The 8,595-nt window shown below is 36.1% G+C and overlaps 1 non-coding gene across 1 annotated transcript; it reads right to left on the bottom strand.

Moving 5' to 3' along the window:
* Positions 1-634: 634 nt before the first annotated feature.
* On the bottom strand, positions 635-797 carry LOC112321229 (U1 spliceosomal RNA). The gene has a single exon (XR_002976508.2). It is a non-coding gene; the product is annotated as a U1 spliceosomal RNA (small nuclear RNA).
* Between the last annotated feature and the right edge of the window lie 7,798 nt (positions 798-8,595).

Raw genomic sequence — 8,595 nt, 5'->3', positions numbered from 1 at the left:
CGCTTTCTGGCTAAGAGAGGTTAATTGTGCATTGCACGTTAGGACTCAGTCTTACAAGTCATGGAGTCACTGTTTATCCATAGCGCCTTTTCATACAAATTAGAAAGAAAGGAAAACAGCCTTCATCTATGATGGCTACAATGGAAATGGTGTCTCTTTCAATATGGTGCTTCTGTGCACTGCACAGCTGGTGATGTCAGGGTAGCCTGGGCTGCTTTCAGAGGAATCTCAGTTCAGCTTTCAAAGATGACAACACAGCAGCTGGACCAGAGGAGATGACGAGAGAGAGCCATCAAAGGAGCAGACAAGAAAAGTGTCAAGGGGGACATGAGTGTTCACCAGTGTCTTCCAGTTTAACGACAAGGGTTGGGATTAGGGAGAGGCAAGTGGGATAAAACTTTCTTACTGTTGGCTGTAAATGTACATGAAAATGAAAAATAGTAAAACTGATATTTATTTAATGCACTGTAACTTAAAACATTAAAAACATGTAGAATTATAATTTTTATTTCTTCATTAAAAATATCATCAAGGGCAATTGGAAGAATGTTTTCTCCTCACCGCATAGTTTATAATATGGAGCGAGCATCATTTCTATGCCTTGGAAAATTGTCATATTTCTTTCTTTTTTTGTCAGGAGAGAGAGCAAACACAGTCCCCACTACCACAAATTATGCGGTCAAGTTTCCCACATTTGGGGAAATCACAGGGGTTAGAGCATCTGGAGTGCAATGGGTCAGCCTCGCCCTGGGAAAACCACCTTCGTGACCAAGGCATCTCCCCTGCCAGGTAAGAATGTCATATTTCTTTCTAAATTTCAATGTTTGGCTTTCAAAGTGTTTTCCTTTATGCTTTTATGTCATGAGATATCTCCAAGAGTTCCTCTAATGTGATTTTTTTTTTGCCAGCGTCACTTCCTCTAAAACATCTTCATTCTTTTCATCGCAACCAAGTTCTTCATTTCTGTCGGTGAGTTCTCCACTACTAAGCTCCTCTGGCTGCACGTCCAGTGTCTCCCAAACAGTGGGTGTGTCAAGGTTTCTGTGGTCAGCGGGGCCTGCGACTCCACTTACTTTCTAAGAGAATTTTACTCCCAACATTATCACTTCTCATTTCTCTGCTGGGCTTTCATCTCTTTTGGCCAACTTCCTCTTCCTGCTATCTGGCTTTATGAAATATCTTGTGGGTCTATCACTGATATCAAGAAGAAAATACAACTACATGCTTTGTTCTTGGTGTATGAACCAAACACCAACAGACTTTGAAAAGAGTGACATGATTTATCATTGATCAAGACACCCAGCAGTTATTTATGTATTAATTTGTGGACTGAAGAGCTAATAGAAAATGTATCCTTTAAGCAATTAGACACAGTTAATATACTGTGGTAACTGAAATTTGAACCATACTGTAGTAACTAAAATTCATGAATATTCAAATTATGAAAAGTAAGAATTGCCTATGTTTTAATCTCTCTCTTAATACTCCTTCTGAAGTTAAAACAAGGATCGGCTAAATATAAAACAAGTTACATAATTGGATTTAGCAGATTTTTCTCCTACTCCCATTCAAAGTATATTTTATTTAAAGTATATGTTCATAGTTTCTCAGTTACCTTCTCCTTCCAAAATAATATATAGTCTAACAAACTTGTCTATATAACATATTCATACAGTTGGACAAAGGGAATGCCTAGGTCCTATTCTCCCTCCCAGAAAACAAGCGCAGGTATTGTCTAACTGCTCAGCAACCATGCTGAGGTCAAGCTCATCCCCACCTCTTTATGGCACATTTCTCTATATAGATTAGAGCCCGGAAGATTTCATAGTCTTCCTTGAAGTAAAGTTTCTGCGGGTGACCCAACATCTACTAAGCTGATAAAGTCACTGAAACCTGAAACTTGGAAGATAGTAGTCAGCACCGAGTGCCCCAGGCTCACCTGCAGTCTTCTGTGGTGGTAGCAACAGAGGTTTCTTAAGGTTCAGTCCCTAGTGTTACTGATGCCAAGAAGCAGTGATAGCAGCAGCAGTGAATTTCCACGGGAAGAGTCCCATGTTGTGGTGTAGCACACAAGCTTTGTTACCTGGCCCTCCTGGAAGTTACCTCACCAGCCTTGTGCCTCATAATAAATCCCTTTCTGCTTAAACAAGCTAGAGTGGAAATTATTATTTGCAACAAACGCCCTGAGAGATACAGATATTAATTTTCAGACTAGCTCAAATGATGCTACAGAGCCAACCACTTTCTTTCCTATGTAGATTTCCCAGAGATAAAAACAATTACAGTGAAAGAGAAATTATCTCAGACAACTTATTAAAATAGTTCTACCCAAACCCAATGAACTATAGTCTATCTTCAAATCATTAATATCCTAAAATTAAATCAATGAGTCAGAGAAATTATATATCTGTGAGTCAAATGTGTTTTGTCTTTCCCGTTTCATTAAAAATTGACTTTCTAAACACCTAGGTTTCTAGTTCCATAACCATGATAATGATCTAAAACCCATATCTTCTATTGATGGCATGACTTACAAAGCAAGCAACACAGAGCAAAGGAAAGAGATGAGAGAGAACAAAAGTTGTAGGAAAAACAATTTAAAAAAATGACTTTGTCCCTTCCAAAGAGGTGGACCACAGATAGTCCCAAGAGAAGAAAATAAATAAGTGAATGTGTTTTAAAATGTCACAGAGACATTTCTTTACAGTTAAAAGCTCATGTTTAGCCCTGGCTGGGGTGGCTCACCCAACTGCAAAGCAAAGGGCCATTGGTTCAATTCCCAGTCAGGGCACATGCCTGGGTTTCAGACCAGGTCCCCAGTAGGGGGCACACGGGAGACAACTACACATTGATGCTTCTCTCCCTCTCTTTCTCCATCCCTTCCCCTCTCTCTAAAATTAAGTAAATAAAATATTTTTTTAAATGCTCAGGTTTATTTTTTCAGTCTCAAATATTGAAAGTGCCATATTATTTACCACTTTCCCACTGCCATAAATAACATTTAGAGTTAGATCCATGGAGCTAAATGTCCTACATTGTTATCCAAGGTCTCGTTCAAACTGCCTCCATGTGTCTTAGTCAACCATTGAAAGAGGAGTCTTCAGTTCCCGGTGTATTAAGATGAGAACTGTGTTCTAACTGTTCTCTAAGATTTCTAGAACTGTTCTCTTAGATTTAAGAAATCTAAGATTTCTTCCCATGTTAACCTGAATACTTTCTATGACTTTGAATATAAAATTTATATATGCCAGAGACAAAAACGTTATCAGCACTGTGAACCCATTGTATGCATCCAATGAGAGAAGACAGACACCATGAGAACAGAGGCATTAAGTTCTCCACAGGATTTCTAAATAATCAATAGTAATAATAAATTATAATCTAATCCTGTTCTTTACTAATGGTATATTTTCAGCTAAATGAGCTCCTAGTTTTCTTGTATTTGTTGAGTGATTATTATCTATCAAACATTCCCAACACTTTATGTGTATGATCTTATTTGTTACAATATTATGAGGCATTGTTCATTTTTTGCAGAAGAAACAACTGAAGCAGAAAAAGGATAACTAAGCTGACCCAGGAAATAAAATTTCTGAGAAAAAGTCTGGGATTCAAACCTAGAAATTTGACTCCAGAGTCTATGTATTTAATAACAATATAATATTTTCATCCCTATAAAACTAACCTTAATTTATTCCTGAAAGTCCTCCCACCAAGTGAAAACGAGATAATAAAAATTAGTTCTATTTATTTTAATGGGAAGAATTATGATATAGTCCATTCAACAAAGGATAGTTGAAGAATTTTGTAAATAGAGGAATGCATCAATTGAACAAGAACCAATTTACATAAGTTAATAAAAAATCAAATTGAAAAAAGTTAATTTAGTATGTATTTACATAAAATATGGAAAGAAAATACAGAATAATTGACATGTAATATCTTAAAATTTCATAGCAGTCACCAAAGGAGAATGGGGGTGACGGCCAATGGGGGGGTGGCATACTTTGCAAGGTGCAGTCTTCTTTCTGCACCATTTTGTTCACAAAAATTTTCAATTTGGGGGTGTAGGAATCATTTTTACCTCACATTAAAATTAAGCTTAATATTATAACAGAAAAACAAATTTAAGAAAAAATAAAAGCTAAGCATGGCATTCAGAAACACATAAAACCATACGTGCACAGAACAGACTAAAGGATGAACAAAGGTGCATCCTTTTCATTTTCCTCGTTTGACCACACGACACAAAGGACACAGTTTAACTTAGCCTTAACTATATACACAAATATTTACCTAATGTTTTTTAATATTTAAGTAGTATCATAAAATATTGTTCTGCAGGATAATAATATATATTGGCAATCTTCTCAGTACTAGAATTATAAAACCATTCTTTTTAATGGCCACATCTGTTCGATTAAAACACCATGCATAGAATGTGTACACCAAATTTTATTTAATCATTCCCCATTGCTAAATGTTGTTTCCAGCTTTGACTATTATAAACCAAAGCCCTAATCAACATTCTTGGCTATGTGTCTTTTTACACATCAGACAGCATTTCTCTAGTCTTTATTTCCTATTGTAATTGCTGACTCCAAAGGTATTCAAGCTTCCATTACTCAAAGAAATTCCCTATTCCTTCTTAAATATATTCTTAGTTTACTCCCCAACCAGTTGTATGCCAGCTGTGTGTGTAAGTAATGTGCATGAACTAAATCTTAATTCTATAGTCCCCTGGAAACTTCTCTTTTTACAGACAAAAATTCCCTGTATATTTTTCTTTATGTGATATTGGTTTCAGAATTTTCATTGTTGTAGTACTTCACAACAGTGTATTAATCCTTTCAACCTATGCCAACCAAAACTGTTCAAAAGTTGTCCAACTTTTTCTATCAGGATTCAGACAGTGAATATTTTAGGCTTCGAAGCCTAGTTCCTCTTTGTCACGACTAGTCAACTCTGCCATTGTGGAACGAAGGCAGCCCTAGACAATATAGAAGCAAATGACTACATCTAAGGTCCAATATAACTTTATTGATAAAAACAGGGGGTCAACCAGATTTGACCCACAAGCTGTAGTTTGTTATAAATTATATACTTACTATAATTTTCCTTGATCTGAAAAATAGAACTGATGGCTAGTGAGGGGTGATATGTGTGGAGAGGGAAATTAAATCTAATTTAGAGCCCAGCACACAGTGTGTGCACACTAAAAGTTTGTTAAATTAATAAAAAGGATAATTATGTAAGAGATATGGGAATAATTTAACATCTAGTAGAAAAAGAGAATGCATCTGAAAAAAATCATTGCAGATAAAAAATTAGTACGAGGATATCTACTCAGAGCTCTCATTTTGATGCAAGAACAGGTGTGGTATCTAAAACTGGAGTGGGAATGCAGGGAAGAAAACATGTTGCGATGAATGCAGAGATGTAGAGAGGAAGCTGTCTGAAGAAACTCAAAATGTGGTAATAAAATATAGAGCAGGAAGGTACAGAATTGAGAGGTATTCTATTTTCAAGGCAATAAGGTACAGAATTGAGAGATATTCTATCACATAATTTTGCATTTTCTGATTACAAGTGAGTGGATCATTTTCTTTCCAACTGAAAATTTCTTTATAGTTTAGCAAAGATTAATATTCACTCAAATAAGCTCAAGTTGAGTGACTACCATATGCCAGGCACTGAATAAGAAGCTCTCCACAACTGTGTCATTGAATCAGAACCACCGTATGAAGTCACTAGGGTCTTTCCCCCATTGTACTATGTGGCCAAAATGTTTATTTACTTTCTTTCTATGGCTCTAGTTGTGCTTACTTGTCTTTAACTTAACAATTTTGTTAGATTGTATTGTGACAGCTGTCCTATCAGCATACATTTTTTCAAAAACATCAAAATTGATGAATTTTTGTGCAGCCATTTTAACATTGAAGATGGGAGAAGATACGCAACATTTTCAGTGTATTATGCCTTGTGATTTCAAGAAAGTAAAAACACAAGTGAAACACACACAGAAAAGATTCGTATGGAAAAGGGGCTGTCACTGATTGAACGTGTTAAAAGTAGTTGCAAAGTTCCTTGGTACTATTGACATTTTAGTCAAATTATTCTTTGCCGTGAGGCTGTCTTATGCATTGGAAGATATTTAGCAACACCCCTGGCCTCTACCCACTAGAAGCCAATAGCAGGAGAGAGCCGACACACTCAAAATATCCAGATCAATAGAGTTATTGGTGAAAATGAAAAATGTGTCTTTTATTTTACAGAAAAAAAACTAAACAGACTTTTTGGCTGACCCAATATAAATCTGAAATGAGAGGTGAAGGTAGGTAAAGTGGCTGAGCCAACGTCACAAAGCAGATGTACTACTTAGAGTAGTTCTCACTACTCAAATAATTTCAAAAAATTAAATCAAAACTCTTGGGTGTTTATTAATAACCCCTTCGTTTTCTCTCATAATTCTGGGAGATGGCTGGTGGGTCCTTCTGCTTCCCTGATTGCTACCGGGGCTGCAGTGATCTGAGAGAGGGACTGAGTCAGCTCCTGCACATGCTGGAAAATTGTCCTAGCTGTCAGCTTGGACCTATCACCAACCTCAGTTTGTCTCCATGTGAATCTCCATGAGGCGTGAGTTTCTCCCAGTGAGTTGTTTGGGTTCCAAGAAGCAGAAAGTAAAAGGTGTAAGAGTTCTTGCATCCTGAGCTGCAACATCTTTTCCATCACATTCTATTAGGCATAGCCAGTCAAGACAAATGCAGATTCAAGAAGGCAAATAAGCTCTGCTTCTTGATGTGAGGAGTAACAGATGTATATCAGGAATGAAGAAATGACTGGTAGCCATGTTTGGAAATCACCATCACACAATTCATAATAATATGCAAGCAAGAAATAAGCACAATACAAGTTATTTCTCACTTAAATGACAGTCTGAAATGAAGGGTTTCTGCTCATCAGGCAGCTCTTCTCCATGCAATAATTCAGGCACCAAAGTCCTCTCCACAGTTTACAGGCTCACAGTCATTTTTACCTAGCAAGAGGAGAGAAGGAAAACATGGAGAAGTAACCCTACTTCTTAAAAAGTGATACACATTACTTCCAAAGACAATCCATAGTCAATAAACACATAGCCACATCCAGATATTTGTAAGGCTAGGAAAATTTTTAGTCACTGGTTAGAAAATCATTTCACACATGTTTCCCTCCTCTGCCTAAAAACCCAACTTGGCTAATCATTTTGCCAAGGTTAGTAAGAGGAAAAACTAGGGCTGGAGCCAAGATCTATAAAATTCTAGAGCGGGTTCTCTCCATTACGCCTATAGTACAAAGGATGCCTACTGTAAACCTCGTGGGAGGGAGACAAATGACCAAGTATGAAATACGCTATAATAATTACTGTAGGTAGAATATGCGTTAGGTACTGTGGAAAAAGAATTTGACACAAAAGAAAATGAAGAGTGGCAGCAAATAACATTAAACAAATTAAAAGGAGGCAGATGGGCAGAGATGCTATACATAATGATGGAAAAGCAACCACTGAAGGATTTTAATGAAGGAATGAAGGGTAAGACTTCAGAAATATCATCCTGTTCATACAATTCAACATAAAGAGACACAATGGATTATCAATGGTACCTTAAATTCTTTTATCATATCAAAGATTATATTTCTGGAGAATAAGATATTTTCATGAAAATGATTTAAATTGTCTTTACTATTGATGTCTTCAACATCATTTTTCTCATAACCTGTCTATGCTATTCTTTCCAGTATGGAGATCATTCTTCTCAGTAGAAAAGACAAAAGAAAAATAGAACTTGAAAAGTGTTTTTTTTCTGACAAAAGATTTTATTCTTTTTTGTTTGGACATAGCTTTAGGTATCTTTTTATACATCCATCAAATTTTTAGCATTATTTCTAACTAAAAGGGCTAAGAAAGATATCACAAAGCATTTGAGATAGTCATGAAAGATGAAGCAATGGGCTGATAGTGAAGTGAAGGGCATACAATTATAAAATGCCATGTTATCTTTTTGGAAAGAGTGGGAAATAGATTTCTTCAAGGATAAGCTTCACAGGAACATAATAAAAACATTGCAAATATCTTTTTAGGTCATATCTAAGATTTCCAGGAATTACATACTTAGAAGATGGATTGTGTTATTTTAAAAATGCAGAAGCCATTAAACTAAAAAACTCCTGCACAGTGAAAGATATAATCGTCAAAACAAAAACCCAACCTACATACTGAGAAAAAAAATCATCTATCTAATAAGGCATTAATATCCAAAATATGTAAAGAACTCATACAACTCAATAGCAAAAAAATGAGCAGTTTAATTTAAAATGTGCATAGGAACTGAATAGGCATTTTTCCAAATAAAACATACAAATGACCAACAGGTACATGACAAGATGCTCAACATCACTAATCATCAGGCAAATGCAAACCAAAACCACCATGATATATGACCTCTCACACCTATCAAAACGGCTATCATCAAAAACTAAGAGGCAACAAGTGTCGGTACAGACGTGAAGAAAAGGGAGCACTTGCACGTTGTTGGTGGGAATGCAAATTGGTACAGC

Source organism: Desmodus rotundus, chromosome 1, assembly GCF_022682495.2.
Source record: "Desmodus rotundus isolate HL8 chromosome 1, HLdesRot8A.1, whole genome shotgun sequence".
Taxonomy (NCBI): Eukaryota; Metazoa; Chordata; class Mammalia; order Chiroptera; family Phyllostomidae; genus Desmodus; species Desmodus rotundus.
This window is presented reverse-complemented; position numbering and strand designations above follow the sequence as displayed.